At 32.6% G+C, this 20491-nt stretch overlaps 1 protein-coding gene and 1 long non-coding RNA gene across 5 annotated transcripts in view; both read right to left on the bottom strand.

Annotated features, from left to right (window-relative positions):
- The window catches only part of hth (Meis homeobox homothorax), a 264474-nt gene that overhangs the window by 17595 nt on the left and 226388 nt on the right, over nucleotides 1-20491 (bottom strand). The gene's annotated exons all lie outside the window — the stretch shown is intronic.
- Nucleotides 598-2580, bottom strand: LOC149900872 (uncharacterized). The gene is made up of 2 exons (XR_016457736.1): nucleotides 2407-2580; nucleotides 598-2308 (listed from the first exon to the last, which is right to left on the bottom strand). It is a non-coding gene; the product is annotated as an uncharacterized LOC149900872 (long non-coding RNA).

The following is a 20491-nucleotide window of genomic DNA, read 5'->3' as shown; positions in this document are numbered from 1 at the left end:
GATACACCCGTCCTTCCAAGAGCGCTTCTGAGCGCGGTCTGACGACCCGCGAGAGCAAAATGTATGAAGAAATCAAGAAGTATTTTTAATTTAGCTAATAATTGAAATAAAATTTTGATTTAGATACAAAAAAATTATCAGAATCTATAAAGGACTATAATATATCCCTCAATAATTTATAGGTAAGAAGATAGATTAGGCTTTTAATTTTCTTAAAATTGTACCGTTTTAGACCCCATTTTTTTGCATTTTATGCGATCATTGTGCTGGGAAAATCGTATTTCAGCGACAATTTTGTATGACGTCGTACAATTTTTATAAGATGATCGTAGATCTGAATATATTATCTTTAAATTAATATATTACTTTGTTCTCACGTGTAATTGCTTTGAGTTAAAATGGTACCGTAAAATAGCGTTTTTTGTTAAAAATCGGTAATAGCACCCTTAAATAAATGAAAATTTGATTTGATTGAATATAAGTTGATTTAAGAAATGTTAATTAGTAAGATAATATGAACATATTATTATTATTTTACGGTAAGACTGTTACCCGATTGTCTCAATAAGTGCTATAATAAAAAAAAATAACAACGTGTTTTATTACAGAAATCATTTACTTTATATACATTTCCTAATACGATATTGGAATTATATATAATTCCAAGGAAGATTATACATTTACTAGGATATGTATGCATTAAATAGTTTATTAAACAATATTTTATACATTTCCCAAGTGGCATCGGCATTGTACACATTTCCTATTAGTTTGAGACCCATTCGTTAAAAAGTCTTCAAATAACGTTTGTTTTATTATCTCGAAACTGCAATTAATAAAAAATGAAAATAATTTTTTTTTAATAATTAATAAAAAATATCCTGTCCAGGATTTTTCCAGTCAAACCATTTTTAATACACTTAATTTATTATAAAATTGGTCTCACTCTATTATCACGCCGTTGCATTTCGACTTATATTCGGATCTTAGACCACTAGGATTTGTATACAATTCCTTGATTTCATACATTTCCGGTAACATATACATAATTTTATTTATTTACATTAAGTATATACATAATTACATACTGATATTATATCTACCTATACATAATATATATATGTATATATATGTATATCATGTTTTAACTGATGTATTTATTTATTAGTATTTATCATATTAATAGAAATATATCTTTCACATAATATACTCATGTTAAATTATCATTATATACAATTCTAGACTGAAACTCCAATAGTCACTTGGGGTCACTGAAAATCAGTGGTGGTGAGGTATTAATCACCTTGCCATCATATACTGAGTTGGCTCCATTTGTCAGGTCACTCACTGCCACATTACAGTTCTTAGGAATAAGATTATTTTTATTTAATTATTTTTCTTTTTATTTCTTTTTGTTTTTCCTTCGTTTATAAATGTATCTCGTGTTGTGATCTTGACAATAAATGTGTTTTATTTATTTATTTATTTAATGTCCCTTACTGCATGCTTTTCATGCAGTTGTCCGCACCATATGTATTGTGGTCTTTGTCCATACACACTTTCTCCAAAGCCCTGCTTTGGTCTTGTTTGATGTATAAGCTCCTGTATATTAGTAAAAGTTAATCAAATATTTAATTCTTATTTCTTGAAATTTGGTATAGTATTCTTTGTGTGATACAAATCAAAACCAACAGTCAGGTTAGGTAGACTACAATTTACAAAACTGGCAGGGTTGCCATGCAATGGTTGGTGGTTAATGAAACACTTGACTCGACTGTAAGCTTGTATTGAACTGCTTAAACTGTAGAACAACAGGACTATATATTCTAGACGCACACATACAATAGATTACACACTACACTGTAAACTGTAGAATTAATATTAAAGACATAGTTCACTATATATTTTGTAGTCTTTGATTATTTATACAACAGACTAGAAATAAATACTATGTACATGCGATTATACCTATTCTAGCCATCCATTTTAGTGTTCCTTAAAATTAAGTACATCTTAGTCAAAGGACAACTTATTGTGTGTTTGCCCGTAATGCACTCATAATAATTTTAAGTTAAATGTTTGTCATTCTTTATGTACCAAACACAGTCACGGCCACGGCGCTCATTCCATTTTACTGGTATTAAAACAGATGAAATCCTTCATGATCCCATATCCTTCTTAGTAGCAAATGTAGAAATCCCTTTCTTGTGTCTACAATGTTTTTGTGGAGAATCGTATTTACATTTGGGATGGATTAATTCTTCTCCTCTCTTGAACAAATTTGTTATTGCGAACGTAAGCAATAAGTCTGTAATAAAACAATCTTATATTGGGTTACAAATCCCTAAACCAATCATTAAAAATCATGTTTGTAAAAATTTATGTTCAGAGAAAATATCAGTTTACCATATAAAGCTTATTTTCTGCCGTTTTTCTGCCTGTAGATTCTACATAACACTTATTTTAGCACTTATTTTTCAACAATTAAAAAACGAAAACAAACAAAGCTTCTCGTTTTGGTTTTGACAGAATCTCGTAAATAAACTGAACTAAATACCAGTCATAATAATGTAGGTACTCTGTGAGTACCCTATATATTATTATACTCTTTGTCTGTGAGTCAGCTTTGTCTAATTAAAAATCCGAGTAATATTATGTTGACAGTTGACAGTTGACACTTGACAACTGTCAAGGACTTGAAAATAAAAGGTACGTGTACATATATTTACATTAGTGCCATCTAGTGGCTCTGGAAGGAAAAGAACATCAAGTCTGTGTTTATCGTGCCATCTAGTGTGTTAAAAGCAAAAGACTAAGAGATATAATCGAACATGTAGTACGTTATTTCCCCACTGGCGCTTTAATTGCGTAAATTCATAGTGCAACTTTTTTTGTATGGAGTGCACCGTCTCACAGTGGATCCAAATTCAAGTTTCATGGACCTAGGATTCAATATCGGTCTATCGCGCTGATTTTTTTTTTTCAAGGCAGATAATTGAACACCGATCAACTTTTTCTAATGGTAAAAATCCCCTAGGCGTATAGTTTTTGAGAAAAAAAATTGTTGAGTTTTTTTTGTATGGAGAAAAATCTTTATTATTTTTTTTCTCGCGTTGCTTTAAATTGCGAATGCTTAGATTCATATATTAAGTAAGTCCGGATGATATAGTATCCAGAAAAAAATAAAATATCTGCATCGACTTGCAGCCCCGCGCAGGAATGATCGATAAAAATTTCAATTTTCCTATGCTCTTTTCTCTTGTATTACCTGCGTTTTGTTGCTCAATACTTGCTTATTCGTACTCCTTACATGACATTAATGAATATTGAGAACATTTCAGCCCACTAAATACGTTAAGTTATATTTTTATATCTTAAAAATTTTCAAAAACAGGCAATTATAAAATAAGTCACAGTACAACGTAACCCGTGCCTAGAAACCAATTAGGTAACGACAACAACCTATCTGGAATGCGGTGTTAGTCCCAGTTAGTTCCGAGTATATAAACAACCTCATTAGTGCCCAATCGTTAACGATGTACAAGTACATAAACAACCTCGTTAGCTTTAACGAGGTTGTTTATATACTTGGAAAGATTAAGAGATGTTAAAACAGCCAAGGATTTGTCTTCAGGAATGTCTTGCTTCTTTTTAATTAACAAAAATTCTGATACACTTGGTAGTATCAGGGTATTTTTCCAAATGCTCTAAAATTTTCGCAAAGCTGCTTTGCCGTGAGCTTTTAACTTTTCAGTAAAGCAATAAAAAAGTTCCTCTTCATTTTTTTCACTCATAGTAGAGTCGGATCGTCGTTTTTTTTTTGTTTATTGCTCAAATCTTGGAATGGAACTCTAGATATCTTTTCAGTGGATGTACTTGCTTCAGCAGTGGACGTTGATGGAACTGATTCAACTATAAACGAAGAAAAGTTGGTCTGAGTTTCTTCATCTACATCCGCACAATCACCAAACAAAACATTTAAGTCCACCGAATCACAAGTAGGCCACTGGATGTCAGATTCCAACCACCTTTTATTGTTTTCCCGAGTCAGAAACGTCTTCAGAGATCGGCTTGACTCAGACCATTTTTTCGTTATAATGTGTATAACTACGAGAAAAATCTTTGTGTTTACTGCGATCTTCTTCAGACAGTTCATATGGGATTTTTGAGATGATAACTTCAAACAAATGGTTGAAATTCTTCAAATCACCAAATTTCCTCATAATCAGGAACATATCCAAATTAGTACTCAAGCCAGCCATTGTATAGTATTCGTAAATGTCGGAAATATAATGGAGCTCAGTTTAATGTGCGGTTTATTTATAAAAATTAAGAGTACTCAGGTACTAAGGGCATGCAGGATTAAATGCGACCGAGTATATAAACAACCTCGTTAAAGCTAACGAGGTTGTTTATGTACTTGGACCTCGTTAACGATTGGGCACTAACGAGGTTGTTTATATACTCGGAACTAACTGGGACTAACACCGCATTCCAGATAGGTTGTTGTCGTTACCTAATTGGTTTCTAGGCACGGGTTACGTTGTACTGTGACTTATTTTATAATTGCCTGTTTTTGAAAATTTTTAAGATATAAAAATATAACTTAACGTATTTAGTGGGCTGAAATGTTCTCAATATTCATTAATGTCATGTAAGGAGTACGAATAAGCAAGTATTGAGCAACAAAACGCAGGTAATACAAGAGAAAAGAGCATAGGAAAATTGAAATTTTTATCGATCATTCCTGCGCGGGGCTGCAAGTCGATGCAGATATTTTATTTTTTTCTGGATACTATATCATCCGGACTTACTTAATATATGAATCTAAGCATTCGCAATTTAAAGCAACGCGAGAAAAAAAATAATAAAGATTTTTCTCCATACAAAAAAAACTCAACAATTTTTTTTCTCAAAAACTATACGCCTAGGGGATTTTTACCATTAGAAAAAGTTGATCGGTGTTCAATTATCTGCCTTGAAAAAAAAAATCAGCGCGATAGACCGATATTGAATCCTAGGTCCATGAAACTTGAATTTGGATCCACTGTGCGTCTGTTGTATACGTAGTATATTATTATTAGTCTGTGGTAGTACTAATCGATTCGGTTGAGGTAAAACATTCTGAGGGGAAACTAATTAAGGAAGAATGTTATGTTTTGTAAATGGAAGAATAATCAGAATTTTTCATATTAGAATTGAAGTAGAAGAATTTAAATATAGCTCAAGTATATATTAAGTTTAGAAAGATGTTAGTAGCAAGATTTGTAAGTAAACAAATACCACATAACCGTCAAGTTAGATTTGACATAATTGCTTTTATTTATTTATTTAGATTTGATGACCTATTTATTTCTCCTATACATTTTTACACATTGGCTAGCACAAAATTGTGAAATTAAGCATCGATAAATAAAACCAGATTGAAAGCGAGTTTAATAAAACAAGTGCAAACAATGAAGGGAGAGCGTCAAGGTTTAATTAGGTAAAGCTAATTTATCTCCTGCCCTACCTGCCCTCGGGACGTAATGACCTTAAGTATGCTTTACGGCTTTTCGAGTTTTTGGGCTCTTCGGCCGTTTCACCGTGGGTTAGATTCCTATGGAGCCTGAATAGAAGGGATGTTAGGCTTTGGAAATTTAGCAATTTTAATAGTAATCGTTTAAATAGTATTGAAGTAATATAGTGATAAGTGGTATTGAATAGTTGAATGAATAAATGCTTAAGTTTGCGTTTAAGTACCGTAATATGAATATATTAAAATGATTAGCTTTAAATTTGACTATTAAAAGACATATTGTATACATAATATAAAATATTTATATATTAAGACACACAAAAAAAAGGAAACTTTGAAACACTCTATACAAAAAAGGGAATCATAGTTGTTCAACTTATTATATCTGCTATAGCAGTTATATTTAATGTTATCTATAGTTATAACGGCTTCTGGTATAGATTTCAACAAACAAATCTTACAGATTTGTTCTATAGCTGAACAAATAAAGGGTGAATAAATTGGTGCGTCTATGAAATCCCCTTAAGCCACTCGGGATGGACACATGTTGATGCTGTTTGATGGATTACTTTATCTCCTTGAGATGTGAGTCTTGACATTGGGTATGATAGGATTGTTTTAATATTAATGAAGATTTTCACCCTCAATATTTTTATTTGAACTTACAATTGCAAATGCTAACCGTTTCTTGTCTATTTATTTTAAACTAGCTGTGCCGCGCGGTTTCACCCACATTACTCCGCTCCTGTTGGTCTTAGGGTGATGATATATAGCCTATAACCTTCCTCGATAAATGGGCTATCTAACACCGAAAGAATTTTTCAAAGCGGACCAGTAGTTCCTGAGATTAGCGCGTTCAAACAAACAAACAAACTCTTCAGCCTTATATTAGTTTAGATTAAAAAATTTGTATTTCCGTTTTACTTGGCCACATAATAGTCCTGGATATTTTCTATCGTAAATTCTTCAAAATGTACTTATGAAAAGGACTTTTTTCCTCAAAAATCTATTCAAAATAATAATGAACACAGTTCCAAAATACAACATAAAATTATATTCACGACATAACAAAATATCCAGAAATAATCCCCGGGGGTATGGGGCGATAAATATTTTTCCTGATATTATGAATCCGAGGTCCGTGGCGCATAGAAAGTGCCTCAAATTAGACAATTATTGGCGCCCAATTATTGTCCTGGGATCAAAACAATTGCTCGTATACTGACATGTCTTGTAATATAAGTTTATATGTATTTTTATATAATAAAAATATGTTTTGGGTGGTCTTGTGACGTCGTTCGTTTGAACGCGCTTATCTCAGGAACTACTGCCCCCTTACACAAGTGGCTTTCTATTAGCGTAAAGTTCAAAAGAATAGATTATGAATGTATGAAATTGACGTTTGATTACGACGACGACGACGATTGATTACGTCAATCTCATACATTCATAATCTATTCTATTGAACTTTACGCTAATAGAAAGCCACTTGTCTAGGGGGGCTGGACCGATTTTATAAATTCTTTCACTGACTTATACTGTTGGATATGTACATTGTACGAGTTAAAATGTATGTACCACAAGTGAAACCATGTGAACTGCTAGTTAATTATATTATTGTATCTATTGTTAGATTGTAAAATGTGTAATGTTTATTAGGTATTTAGCCTACAATAGACATTAACTAACATTGTTACTACCAGCTAACCGTCTCACGCAATTACAAGACCCATCCAAGACGGCACCTCACTCGACGCGACTTAACCTTAATTACGTAAAGTTACGAGTGTACTCGTAAAATCCGATCCGTTCGTAATCGTCACCCTATTTTGGCCATGTGTTACAGTTGAACATTGCAATATTAGCAGTTATATTTGACCCTTATAGTTTTGACCTGAAGTTAACAATGTAGGGGAAAACACATTAATTTAAGTGCGCAGTCTTGTTTTCATGGAACATAGAAAACTTGGTTTTTATCCACGTTATTTAAAACGGTGGAAGGTTCTTAAAACTTACAGTTTAGTAAAATAAAATTCCAAAATTCATCAGATTTTTGGATGCTGAACATTTAAAATGTACTTGCTGCTTAATTTATTTTTGATTTTATTTAATTTGTCACTGATTTTTTTCGTGTCGTGTTACTGTAAATGGAAGACACAGGCTCCTGAAAAACAGTTCATACTATCTTAGGAACCTGGGTCGCTCTAATTTGTTAAATGTTTTAAGTGAAATAAATGATTTATTTATTTATTTGCTAAAAGAAATTGAATTAAATTAATCTTATGTCAAAGGATTATTATTTATTTTCTTCGTTTATTATTTAGGTTATTATATTATTAATTAAATAATAAACAAAGGATAACTTAATAAAGTGTATGATTAACGGTTCCAATTACCAGGGCGACATAAATAGCAGTAAATATCGTTCTGTCACAGATGTTGTCAAAACATCTTGTTTCAGTGGGGCCAAGAGATACGCGTTTTGATAAGCGATAGCGATTTATGTAAGAATTCAATTTTTGTTTGTTTGTAATTTGAAACAAATATGGTAGCCAGATAAATTTGCTAATGAACTGCATTTGATGTTTTTTATTTAATACACAGCAAGTAGCTGTTTTTGTTACTTCTACTATCAATACATGCTCCCTTAAATCCTACATAATAAAAAAAATGGAATAAAAATACAAATGTACCTTCAGCCACTGTAATTCTTAATGCTACGAACTAAAAATATATCAATAAAGATTTATTATTTTTTAAGCCAAAAACTTGGTAACATATTATTTTAATTTGTACATTTTCCGCGTATTTCCTGCCCCCCTGCCATTGATACGCGAATTCCGTACGCGATAATCACGGCACCATATTGCACTGAATGCTCCTTAGTCCTTGCCGAATTTATTTCGGATTAAAGGGGTTAAGGTAAATATTATATTGTAGTTTATGTATGGGTATGTATGTATTGTTTTTGAGATAAGTAATCTGTAGCTTATTTATTTGGTTTGTAAGAAATGAAAGTATATATGACTCAGTGTCAACAATAAGGCTTTTTTCGCATTTTTCGCAAGAATAAGGCTTTTGCTACACAATCTATTCCAGACAATCTGGTAGGAAAGGAAATGTAAGAAGCTATAATAGTTATTATCTAGATTTATTATAAAAATTAAATCTTACGGAATACTGTGGTTCCTTAAATGTTAAAGTCAGTTCGTCCGTATAGAAATAATTATTTTGACTTCATATTAAAATATAAAACGTATCAGTATGTACAAAATTTACAATAATTTCATACTCTACATTCACACGCATAAAATTTAATATTTATTAATAAAATGAGTATAAATTCATACTGGTATTTTTAATTGTGGGTACCAGGGCAACATAGACGCGCAGCAATTCGTCGACCACTAATGAGTGCGACAGCAGCGCCGTGCGGCCGCTGCGGCCGCCGCGAGAACTAATTTACAGTGATGGATCGCTTTTGATTCCGCTCGTCTCATGCCAAGGCGTATTTAAAATCCATTAGAGATATAATCACGTATTATTTTAATTAGACAATAAACTTTTTAAAATCGAACGACGCATTCCTAATTTAAATAAATTCCATTCTAACAAAGAACATTTTTTGAATAATCGTAATCAAAGGGGTTATGCATCACTACACACTGCACGATTCCATTTCTTCGAGGGCGCAATTTATAACAATTATACACAATGATGTCTTTATGTGTGAAAGCAATTTATTTGTGATAATCAACATTTCTTAGCTCCGATTGCGACACGCTCAATTAACTTGCACAATGCTAATTTGGTTGCATCGACACGCTAAACCGTCGTTAAACAAAGGTTAGGTCTCGACCGAACAACTTATAAATAAAACACCATAATAAATATCAAATATTAATGTTTCAATGTTAATTTTTAATAGGTTGTTTGTGACCACCATTGATATATATATCGTTTTGTAAACAGTTTATCTTTTCAAGTTGCTAGAACTTGCAAATGTGACAGTTTTTATTCAAACAGCATCGACGTTACAGCGATTGTAATAAACAATTGAATTATTTGCACAAAGGTTTTTGTTAGAGTAAATACAGCGATTTATATGCAATAAATACGCTCTCTATAGAGATGTTCAAAGATTGTTGTGACGTCACAACAGCCATCAGGTGCCCTTAAAACTGATTCGCGCGCCATTAATTTGATAAATGTGCGCGGATCGCAACGGGACGTTGGTTGCGAGTTGCGAGTTGCGACACACCCCGTGTGAGCCGATCTTTATGTTGGCGGCTTTGTTTAGAATGCGTTCCAATTTTGAAATTCAAACTGGCTGTTTTGACAATTAAAATTAGATTTCGAAATTTATTTCGAACATCGAAACGGCTTAAGTAGGTATTTTGAATTTGGAACGCAAATTTTCGACTCGAAATTAGAAGGTAAATTAAATTTTAAAAATATTATGGCTGTCAATTAGAATGTTCAGTTTAAATTTAGAACCGACGTTTTAAAAATTGAAAAGATGAGAGTTTGTTTGTTCATGTGATTCGATCAGCGATGGCCACCGCACGCATTTGTTTTGATTTTATTATTTGACAGCGCGCCACAAAATGTTGACGTGAACGTACACAGACGCTTTTACATTTTATTTATTATTCTTTACGAACAAAACATTTATACTTGATTGATATCGTGCATATATCATGCATACCTTTTAAGTTTTAAGTTTTATACATTGCCCAATGAGGTTTGGCATTACTATTACCGATTTCTCGATAGCAATACCTCAGAATTGGCGTTTTAATCTATATGCTAAACTTAAATCTGTAAGCCGTTAATGTTTGATTGACAAACAACAAATTTATAATACACAACTGTATAATTGAAATCGAGATAGGCTTGTATCTGTATTTGTCACACTAGGCGTATTTTTTCAATGTTCATATAACTTATAGTTTAAACCAAGGTTTAAACACACCTGCAAGTTATGATCTCATGACTGTCACAGATAGCTTGTTTAGCCATGTTTTGCATAATTATTAACAACTCCTATATATTACTATGTTGTCTGTCCATTTTGCGTAATCTACATTAAACTTTAGACCTGTCCGTTTGCCCGTGGCTATCTCGGAAACTGATTAACTCCATTAGCGCTGAATGTTTGAATTAAGAAAAAGATTAATTACTCGCTAATTTATACGATTTATTAGATGGAGAGATTTGTTTAAACGTGGACGCTTATAATGTTATCTTCATTGAAGTGGTATTTAATACATATATGAAATAATTAGGATCGCTAACGGTTATAATTAGATTGTATTAAAAGAGATACTAGAGAGTTTGTATTAAAAGAGAGAACTAGTTTTTTATTGCCGATACTGTTACGACAAAAACTAGCTGGTAATCTACATCAACTGGGGCTTCGGAGAATTTATCAATAATATCAAAATGTACATATTTTTTTACTAATATTGGTAGTAGTGGTTCTGTTGTAACGCTCTACCCTGTCTCAGGATAAGTGAAAAACGCTCACATTTCACAATTCCATCTCAACTTTAACTTTTAATATCAAATGTTTTAATGAAGACTTACGCCATGCCTAGAAATATGGGATCAAACGTTAAATAAGAAATCAGATCATTCAAAGAGAATCCAAGACGTGTCATTTAGATACGAATCGCGTAATTAGAAATGAGTTATGCGATGACAGAGCAAGCGTTATCTCTCCATCTCGTTCCTTCGTCATGTGTCATCTGGAGTTATATTTTATCTGTAATTAAGAAAGTCTGTTTTGTCTGTAGCTAGTTATGATACAGACATAAAAAAGTGACGTTTGCGGATGGAATTGAATTTTTTAATGAAATAAAGGTATTATATTTATTTGTATTATATACCTAGGTTATAATATGTACTCCATTAATAAAAAATAATAGGATTTTTTTAAAAAAAGAAGTAAGTATTTACTTCTTTTTTGTTATTAAGAAACAGTCTGTTCAACAACAATTAATTTCCCGCTAACAAATAGAAAAACAATTAACGGTTTAATCAAGAAACTAAGATAAGAGAAGTATTTTAACAACGTGTAGTACAAGCCGAATCATAACGAATAGATGACGGCAGGCGATAGCCAACAAAAGACTATAAATAAAGTTAAAAATTTAAGGGCCGAAGCCATTAGAGGCCCTTAGCGTTACCGTAGATGTGATCGCGCAATCGGACGCCGTGAAATTGCAACTTGCTTATTGAAAATAAATAAATAAATCTATTGTTTAAATTTAAACCACGTTTACAGAACCGCTTATTTGTGTAAACCATTCGCGGCATATGAGAGCAAAAGTGTTCCAAATTCAAAATTTAAATTTTTACCGCGAGATTATTTTTCTAATTCGTTTTTAAATTGGTTTGACATTTTGACAGGCTGGAAAGAATTAAGAAGGTTAGGTTATAACGTTTTTTATTTATTTTGAAATATTTGTTGTTATATAATGTAGCATTCGTTATAGATTATCACGAATTAATCACACAACGTAAAGCAGTTCATTATAGAAAAATAACTAATTTTGTATTATGTAAATTCGTTTTCGTTATTTAACGAACAGTTATTTTGTGACAAATATTAATCGGTTTTACACTTTTTGCATTTTCAATTTCATATTATGCTATCGGGACATTAATCACTAAAAATATAAATACGCATTTCTGTGATTTGAATTTCATTAGCGTAATTTGCATAAATTTTATGTATTTGTCGTGGTTCTTTAAAATTGGGCGTTTTGATAAATCGATTTTGTTTTAACAGCTCATTTTGTTGAGACATTTTGGTAAATGGTACTACAGCTCAAAAATATATGAATTAAAATTTTGTAACTCGCACTTCAATTAATGAAAAGTGAAAACATACATTTTAATTCCAATTTTATCAACATTGGTAGAGTAGTTTTGTATTTAGTAGGTACATAGAGGGGTTTGGTACATATAAGATAAATTCTTCACATATTAAACACGGTAATACCAAACCGTTGTAAGCGCAAAACTTAAAACCGTAAACGTGCATAATGAAGAAACACAATGGGGTCGCGAACAATGAAAGAAAAACAAAAGCCGAAAATTTACGTTAAAAACAACGTAGATACGGGATACGTATCTATCCTATTTAGATATTAATCTAAACGAAAAAGCAATTCAAAATAGGCAAGCAACAGTAGGGTCGGATAATTGGCCATTTATCAACCGAAGGGGTTAGCTCCGGCGTCCTCTGCTCTCCTGGTACATCGCTTTCGGCGGTACTGAAGGACACACACACGGATTTCGCTTCATTTGCATATATTTTTTGGGAAATTGCGTTTTTAGATACCGCCGTACATACAGAACAAAATTATTAATTAAAAACTTAAACTAAACATTGCATTAAGAAACCTATGATTCGAATATACGCTACCTTCAAATAATTTATATATCTAAATATGAAACTAATTATATTATTAATTATTTTGGTATAGGCTTGCTCATTTAAGTCACACGCATTAATAAAGCGTTAAACTTTGCAATAAAAAATAATCCAATAGCAATTAAAATTAACCTAACCTAAAGAAAACACAATTTAATTCGAAAAACGATGACAACGTATTTGCGAAAAAATTAAAAGCGTGTGTAGAAAATACGCCCAGTAATCCATTTCCTAAACACACAGGTGAGGTCCCGTGGACCCCCATAAACCTTATTAAGCCCGGTTTTAAATTCAACCTCGCCTAATGAAACTTTCTTATCAGCGCTTCTTGTTTTGAATTATTGCTACGGCATTTAGATTAGCCTCTACTATCTTATTGTATCCTGGTACCCGAATTTTGATTAGTGGCTTAATTTATTTCGTTAAATTTTGCTAGTAAGAGGTAATTTTGTAAATAATAATTAGTTTTTACGTTATTGTAATGTGTTTTAAAATGTGCATGCGTCCCTTAAAATCATAATATATAATATTACTAGCGGCCCGCCCCGGCTTTGCCCGTGGTATATATGAAAAATAGATGTTGGCCGATTCTCAGACTTACCCGATATGCACAGAAAATTTCATGAGAATCGGTCCACCCGTTTCGGAGGAGTATGCAGACTAACATTGTGACACGAGAATTTTATATATAAGAAGATGGAGACGTTAATATGTGTATAAAATTTAACTTACGTTAAAAACAGAATGGCCATTTTGAAATAGGAATCTGTTAACCAAGATAACATTAATGGGTACCATTTGGTTTGGAATCTCATTACTAAAATTTAAATAGAACACAACATTAAGCTAGGGGCATAAACAAAATAAACTGACAGCAATTTGTCACCCCAATTCTCTGATTGTCAAAGGGTTGCTTGTGCCAATCCAGCCGTGTAAAATTTAAGCTTTGTCTATGGTGTTTGATCGGAAAAGTTAACTTGTAATCTCTGCGCTTGTTTCGTCATGCCATTCACAGATAATGATTTACATTCACAGACATTTAAACGCGATTATGTTTTTCTTTTTTAATTTCCAAAACATCCAAACCGAAAAGATTACAGTATTGTTAATTTTACAAATTCACTTCATCGTTACGCTTTTATAATTTATTATTTGAACGCTTTTAACAGCCATCATCGTGCTTATAAACGTCGTTAAAATTAAAACACTCTAATTAAAAATAGACGTTTATTACATAATCATCGGAGAACAGGTCGTAAACAAAAAGTTACTGCTTCACAAATGATAATTTTTACGATCATTTCGACGCATGCTCTGGCCCTACTGAGATTTAAGTAAAAATTCATTTAGCTATTCTTGTTTATGACTGGGATAGCTTTCTTTAATGTTCTAATTATATTTTTAATTCCGAAATAGGTAATTAAAAGACAGATATTATGAAAAATGGGGATCTAATTAGTTCCCTCAATTTTTTTAAGTCTTAAAGTGTTTTCATATTAATTAAAGTATTTTTCCACTGTTACATTTAAGGAAAATTTCAAGACCTCTGTTCAACTCGAAATGCGTAAAAACGACCATCTAATGGCGCTCATATTTCGATGTTTCTTAGAAAATGATAAGACGCCGTAAGATAAGCAAAATGGCGGACTCAAATGTCAAACGGGCACGCGGTGGCATCACTATGCAAATACACCTCTTAATTGCCGCCAGTATCTTTACTACGATCTCGGCTCGATTTACTCGCTTTTCTTTTAAAATTATGTTAATAGCTACAAGTTGCCCGAATGATCTTCACATTCGTGTCTGCGGTTAGACGTCATTTGGGTGTCCATTGACACGACGTAAACTTTTTTTATTCCAATCTTGACAGCCAGTACGAGCATAGATAAAAAAATAAAGTTCAGCTTCACGTTCTTTTTAAATGGGATTGTATTCAGCCAGTTTGAATAGCGGAATAATTAAAATAATACAATAAATCCATCGCACAAATCGTAACCGTTCGTTTGTGACAGACATCATAATCTGCGTACGTTTCAAGTATAAATTCAGCTGTGGCCCGCCAGCCGTACATACGTCGGCATTAGACGCTCAAATTAATACAACGGCCCGTCTGAACACCTGCGTCCCTGTTTCTTTCGGAATTAACTCCGTACAATGGAGAAGTTTTGCACTGTTATTTTTCCCTGCGGCGGCTATATTTCAAACTGTCATACTTAATCTTTTTATCAAAGTTGGTGCAGTCTCCGTCGAAGTCTCATCTGTTCTAATTGCGTTTGGACTTAAGTTTATTATTAAATTAATAAGTTAGTCGATTCGATGTTGTATAAGCGAATTATATAAGCGTACGCCTTACATGCGTAAATAAATTACGTTACGGCGTTTAAACGCTTAAAGAACGCCATTTTTGTTTCGCATTAATTAGATTTACCTTTAATTGAAAATGTAATAGCGGAATACATTTTGCGTAACGAAAACTTTATTTAATTCAGCAGTAGCAATTCGCATTACAAAACGAACAGCGTCTAGGCGTATAATTTATATTTAATTTAAACAAGACGACATCGCTATTCGGGATACGATGCGTAATTAAAATTCCCGCCATGGCGGCCGGGCGCGCCGCGACAGTTTTCGCGCCAATTTCAACGGACCCGGAAATTAATTGTGACAGAAGACGCGGTCACATCCGCTTGCGTTCCGTTATTGCAAATGCATTAACATGCTATTAATTGCGCGGCAAAAATATCATGATCGCTGATCGAATTGTCAGCGGGCGTTGTTCAGATCATCGAAAATGTCAAACGCAATTTTTTGTGTTTATCTCGTTATGTAATTGAATAATATAAGGACTTATTAATTAAATTGATTACGTATAAAACGTAATCAATTTCATTATTTTCATACCCGTCATAAAACAAATGATAAAAAAATCATAAAATTCTCTTGATTATTTATTACAAAATACAAATGGAGAGAATAATTTAGCAAAAGCCATAAATAATTTGAATAAGTAAATAGTCGTATCTTGAGTGTAAACACTCGGAAAGGATTAAGTGCAGTTTTTATATAATTCAGCGGGCTCAGGTGGGTCCCACTTGTCATTAGCTGATGAGGGTCCCGGGCCCCTTTGTTTTCCCTTATTTAAAGTGTAATCGAGGAATTAAGTGTCCTTTCATGATTTTTTTTTTGGTACAAACTCTTTTCGCAATGTATTTTGACTATTTTAAATTTGATATTTTTGTATAAATTCATGCAACCACAATAAACCAAACTCTATTGTGATAGAAATATTTCTAAACATTGCAGCGCTATTTTTTATTCGACACTAAAATCCTAAAACTATTCCAGCCGAAATTCGTTTGGAATTTTTGTATTTCGAACAATTCGAATGACAAGATCTTTGCGTGGATTAAAAAAAAAAACAAAGCAGTTATCAATCGAGCCACAGATTAAGCAACATTCAGCCAGCGGCGCGAAAAAAACAATAGACACACAACAATGGCGGACTGGTGGGTGAGTGGAGATTATTTCCATTAGAAATTGATGTATGTCTCGCAATTTCACGATAAGATTGGAAAAATTTATAGTTTTATGCTCTATGCTTTTAGTCATACAGTGAGATTTATATACGAGATTATTTGATTAATGCCCGACAATATAGTATACATTTTTAAAACACGTTCGCGTAACTTTTTCTTGTGCTGGAATCAATTTCATTACTTCTAAATTCAAATTGAAATTGCGCCAAAACATCGCAGTTACTGGCCAGTGAGAAAAGAAAAAAACGAAGTAATAAAGATACAACAACTTATAGACTGTCCTTTTAAAATATATTTTGTGTACCTAATTATAGTGTTGTGCCGGACACAAATGTGTCGATACATAAATAATCGATTTGTAAATCGTATGTAGTGACATCTAATTGTTGCTTATGTCCGTACGAGGCAATTTGCAGTGGTGATTGATCGCTCTGCTGTTAATTGCATGTCATGGGTCCCCATTAACACGGCCTTTTTACATTTACCGACATGTGATTAGAAAGCCTTTGGAATATTTCAAATAGGTTCTAGATGCTTCTGTTTCGATTAATATTTTTACGTGTCCATATGTTGAAACTTTATTGTAAATGATGGTTTTGTATTGCTATCTATTTGTAATCAACAATGTTTATGAATAAAATATTTACCTGTGTAATTGTGTATGTCATGTTTAAGTACTACATTCTATTATTTTTGAATATTATTGATGAATATACTACGCCTCTATATCTCAAAAACAATTTGTACGAAAAATTGCAAAATATGTGTCATTATTTAAATGAACAAAAAATTTCCTGATCAATTTATCAACTATACGCATCCACTTAATTATAAACTAACAATATAGCTGTAAATTAACACTAACTTCATAAGTCTAAACAATAGATCTTCAATAATGACTTTCATCCAAGTGACATAGCGATACATTTGAAACGTATCGGTGTGAAACCCAATTTCCGAACGTATAGCCACTGTACAATCAAATAGTTGCACGCTACAGAAAGCCAATTATATTATAGAGAGAGAAATAAAATTTCCAAGTAATTATTCGATATCACGCATCTCGATAAATCGAATACGGTACGCGCACCAAATGGTAATTTCACTTAAATGAAAAAATACGTGGGTGTCTTAATATTTTATACTCTTCCGATACGTAAAAACTGGAATCGATTACACACGAGCGGTCACGATACATTACCTACCGGGAAATTAATTAATCGAATTAATAACAAAACAAATGAGACGATATCTTACATAAATCGATGCGCGTGGGCACAAGACGAATGGTCATTCGATATACATACGATTTTTATTCATATTTTTAAGTGCCTTTGTGGAAATGGTGACGTTGATTTACATTCACCTACTCTGTCAATTGTCATGGATAAAAAAAAGAAACGTCAATTTTGCCGCTGCACAATTTACTTATTTACAGCTGTATGAAATGAATTTTCTGAGTGTAAAGAAATGAAAATATTTAAAAATAATGCAAAAAGTTTATTAAAATCATATATCGTCAAACAAAAAAGATCTAAGCTGGCGCTGTAAAAAACTTTAAGATATGTCAGAAAAGGCGGGCTGTCATTTTACTTTTTTAAATTGAGGTATTAACCAGCACAGATAAAGCAAGGCGCAGTCCGCTTTTTTAACTTTCTTTTTTAAATGCTTATCAGATGGCTTAGGTTTGAATTTAAAGGTACGACTCGGTGAGAAGTTTTAATAGAGTTCTAGCAATCTGATCGAACAAAGTATTAAATAAATTCTTTAAGCGAGGATTTTAATGCGATTGCTTACGAAGATTTTTTAAAAATAAAACCCGTGTACTTAGTGCGGCTTGGATAGCTGGCTTTTGTGTAATCTTGTCTAGGATAATAATAGGAGATAGTGAAAATTGTTGTATAACTGTAATTTTGGTTTTTTTGAAAGAAAAAGAATTCAAACAGTATGTAAAAACAATATCTTATTTATCTGTAAAATCAAAGAGTTGATTGAAGATTGAATAAAAACTGCCTAATATTTTTGAATTCGTAATTTCTAAGTATCTTATTTGTAATCAGTAGGTACCTATAAAAATAATTATATATTTCAATTAAATTGTATAAAACGTTCCGTAACATACATACTTGAAAAGTGACTAAATTTATTCTAAATTGTAAAAAACACACGTTAAAAGCAAGCAAAACGAAATTTCAATTTAGAGCACTGTAAAAATATTGGTTCACGCAGAGTATAAAAAATTTCGGCTCGAGCTCCATAAATCCGACTGTAGCTAACTCCTTTGTCCGAAACCGAAGTGTCGCAACAAACAATACTATATATCACTCGCTCGCACTTAAGCAAAGCGCATGTGTCAGAGTGTGACAACATGTCGCACATTGTTTTAATGGAATTTTTTGTTCCAATTAATGTGTGTAATTAGATTATGTAATTCTATGTAATTGTGAGCCCCGTTTTATCGCTCTGTTTGTACAACGTTTTGTATCTGTGATCTATTAATTGAGTTTTTGCTTATTTAAGGTAATTGTGTTTTTATCTTAACTGACTATCTAACAGTGAAATTTTCCAATCGGACCAGAAGTTCCTGAGATTAGCGCGTTCAAACAAACAAACTATAATATCAGTATAGATATAATTTTAAGGTTATCTATTATATTTCTAGATTGTAAGTAGATGGGATGTATGAAGTGACATCCGCCGCTGGCTTCGCGCCAAAAGCTATGTTAAAAGCCTCCGCATCATGAAAGCTCAGTGCTAATACTCTGATATATCGAGTATTATGGCGGACAGTTCGTTTTTTAACAGTTTAGAAATCGAACAGTCTTTAAATTCGATGAAACCATAGAGATAGGGAAACTTTTTTAAATTTCGAATTTCGAATAGCTATGGAATGTACTGTTAAATTCAAAATACTGGCTGTCAAATACAGACTATGATACCTACTTACAAATCACTGGCACATATATTTTTTTTATTTAAAATGATGACATATTATTTCTAAAATTGAATCTCATGTTTTGAAAATTTACGTCATACGCAGTTATAATAAGTATTTATTGGCAAAGCCAGGATAAAAACGTAGTCTCAATCCCGGACATTAGCCGGGGCAGGGACAATGGCTTGATTTATCGGTCCCCGGGTAAGTGCCCCTATCCGGGGACGCTGATCTCTATTCACGGGGTATTGATTTGTAACTCTTTACTGTGCGTGGCTTTGCTTGCTTTTAATATAGTTATAATAATAATATCTACCTATATGTAGGGATGAACTATGTTGTCCGGGAATTTTTTATTTTTTTTCTTGTTATAAGATAAATCTACACTAATATTATAAAGAGGAAAGGTTTGTATGTATGGATTTCACGCAAAAACTACTGGACCAATTTTGATGAAATTTGGCACAGATAATCTTTATAGACCCTGAGAAAGAACATAGGCTACCTTTTATTGCGAAATATGTACCACGGGCGAAGCCGGGGCGGACCGCTAGTTTAAAATATTTATACAAGTAATGTTTTGATGGATTTGAAAGGTTCAAGAAAATTCTGCTTTCTTTGTAAGTATACGTTTAAATAGATTCAAGAGTATACTTACTCTAAAATATAATATGATACCAGAAATATAAAATAATACGTTATAACAATATTCACGTTTCGCTTGTGAATAATTAAAAATTTGGCACTTGCTAGGCATGCGGCTTGCTGCACTGCGCTCTCTAGGTACATAAACTTAGTGTACTTATATGTATTATTAAATACTAGCTTTCCGCCCGCGGCTTCGCCCGCGTTTTCAGAGAAAAACCCGTTCCCGTAGGATTTCCGGGATAAAACCTATCCTATGTACTTTCTTGGGCATCAAAATATCTCTATACCAAATTTCATGCAAATTGGTTCAGTAGTTCAGGCGTGATTGAGTAACAGACAGACAGACAGAGTTACTTTCGCATTTATAATATTAGTATGGATTTTAGATTTAAATTGAAGGAATGTTTTGT

The sequence above is a fragment of the Colias eurytheme genome, chromosome 18, assembly GCF_061535395.1.
Source record: "Colias eurytheme isolate Ceu_HAF_F1 chromosome 18, ilColEury1 Martin Lab GWU primary, whole genome shotgun sequence".
NCBI classification, from domain to species: Eukaryota; Metazoa; Arthropoda; class Insecta; order Lepidoptera; family Pieridae; genus Colias; species Colias eurytheme.
The sequence above is the reverse complement of the archived record's forward strand: the minus strand, read 5'-3'. Positions and strand labels throughout refer to the sequence as shown.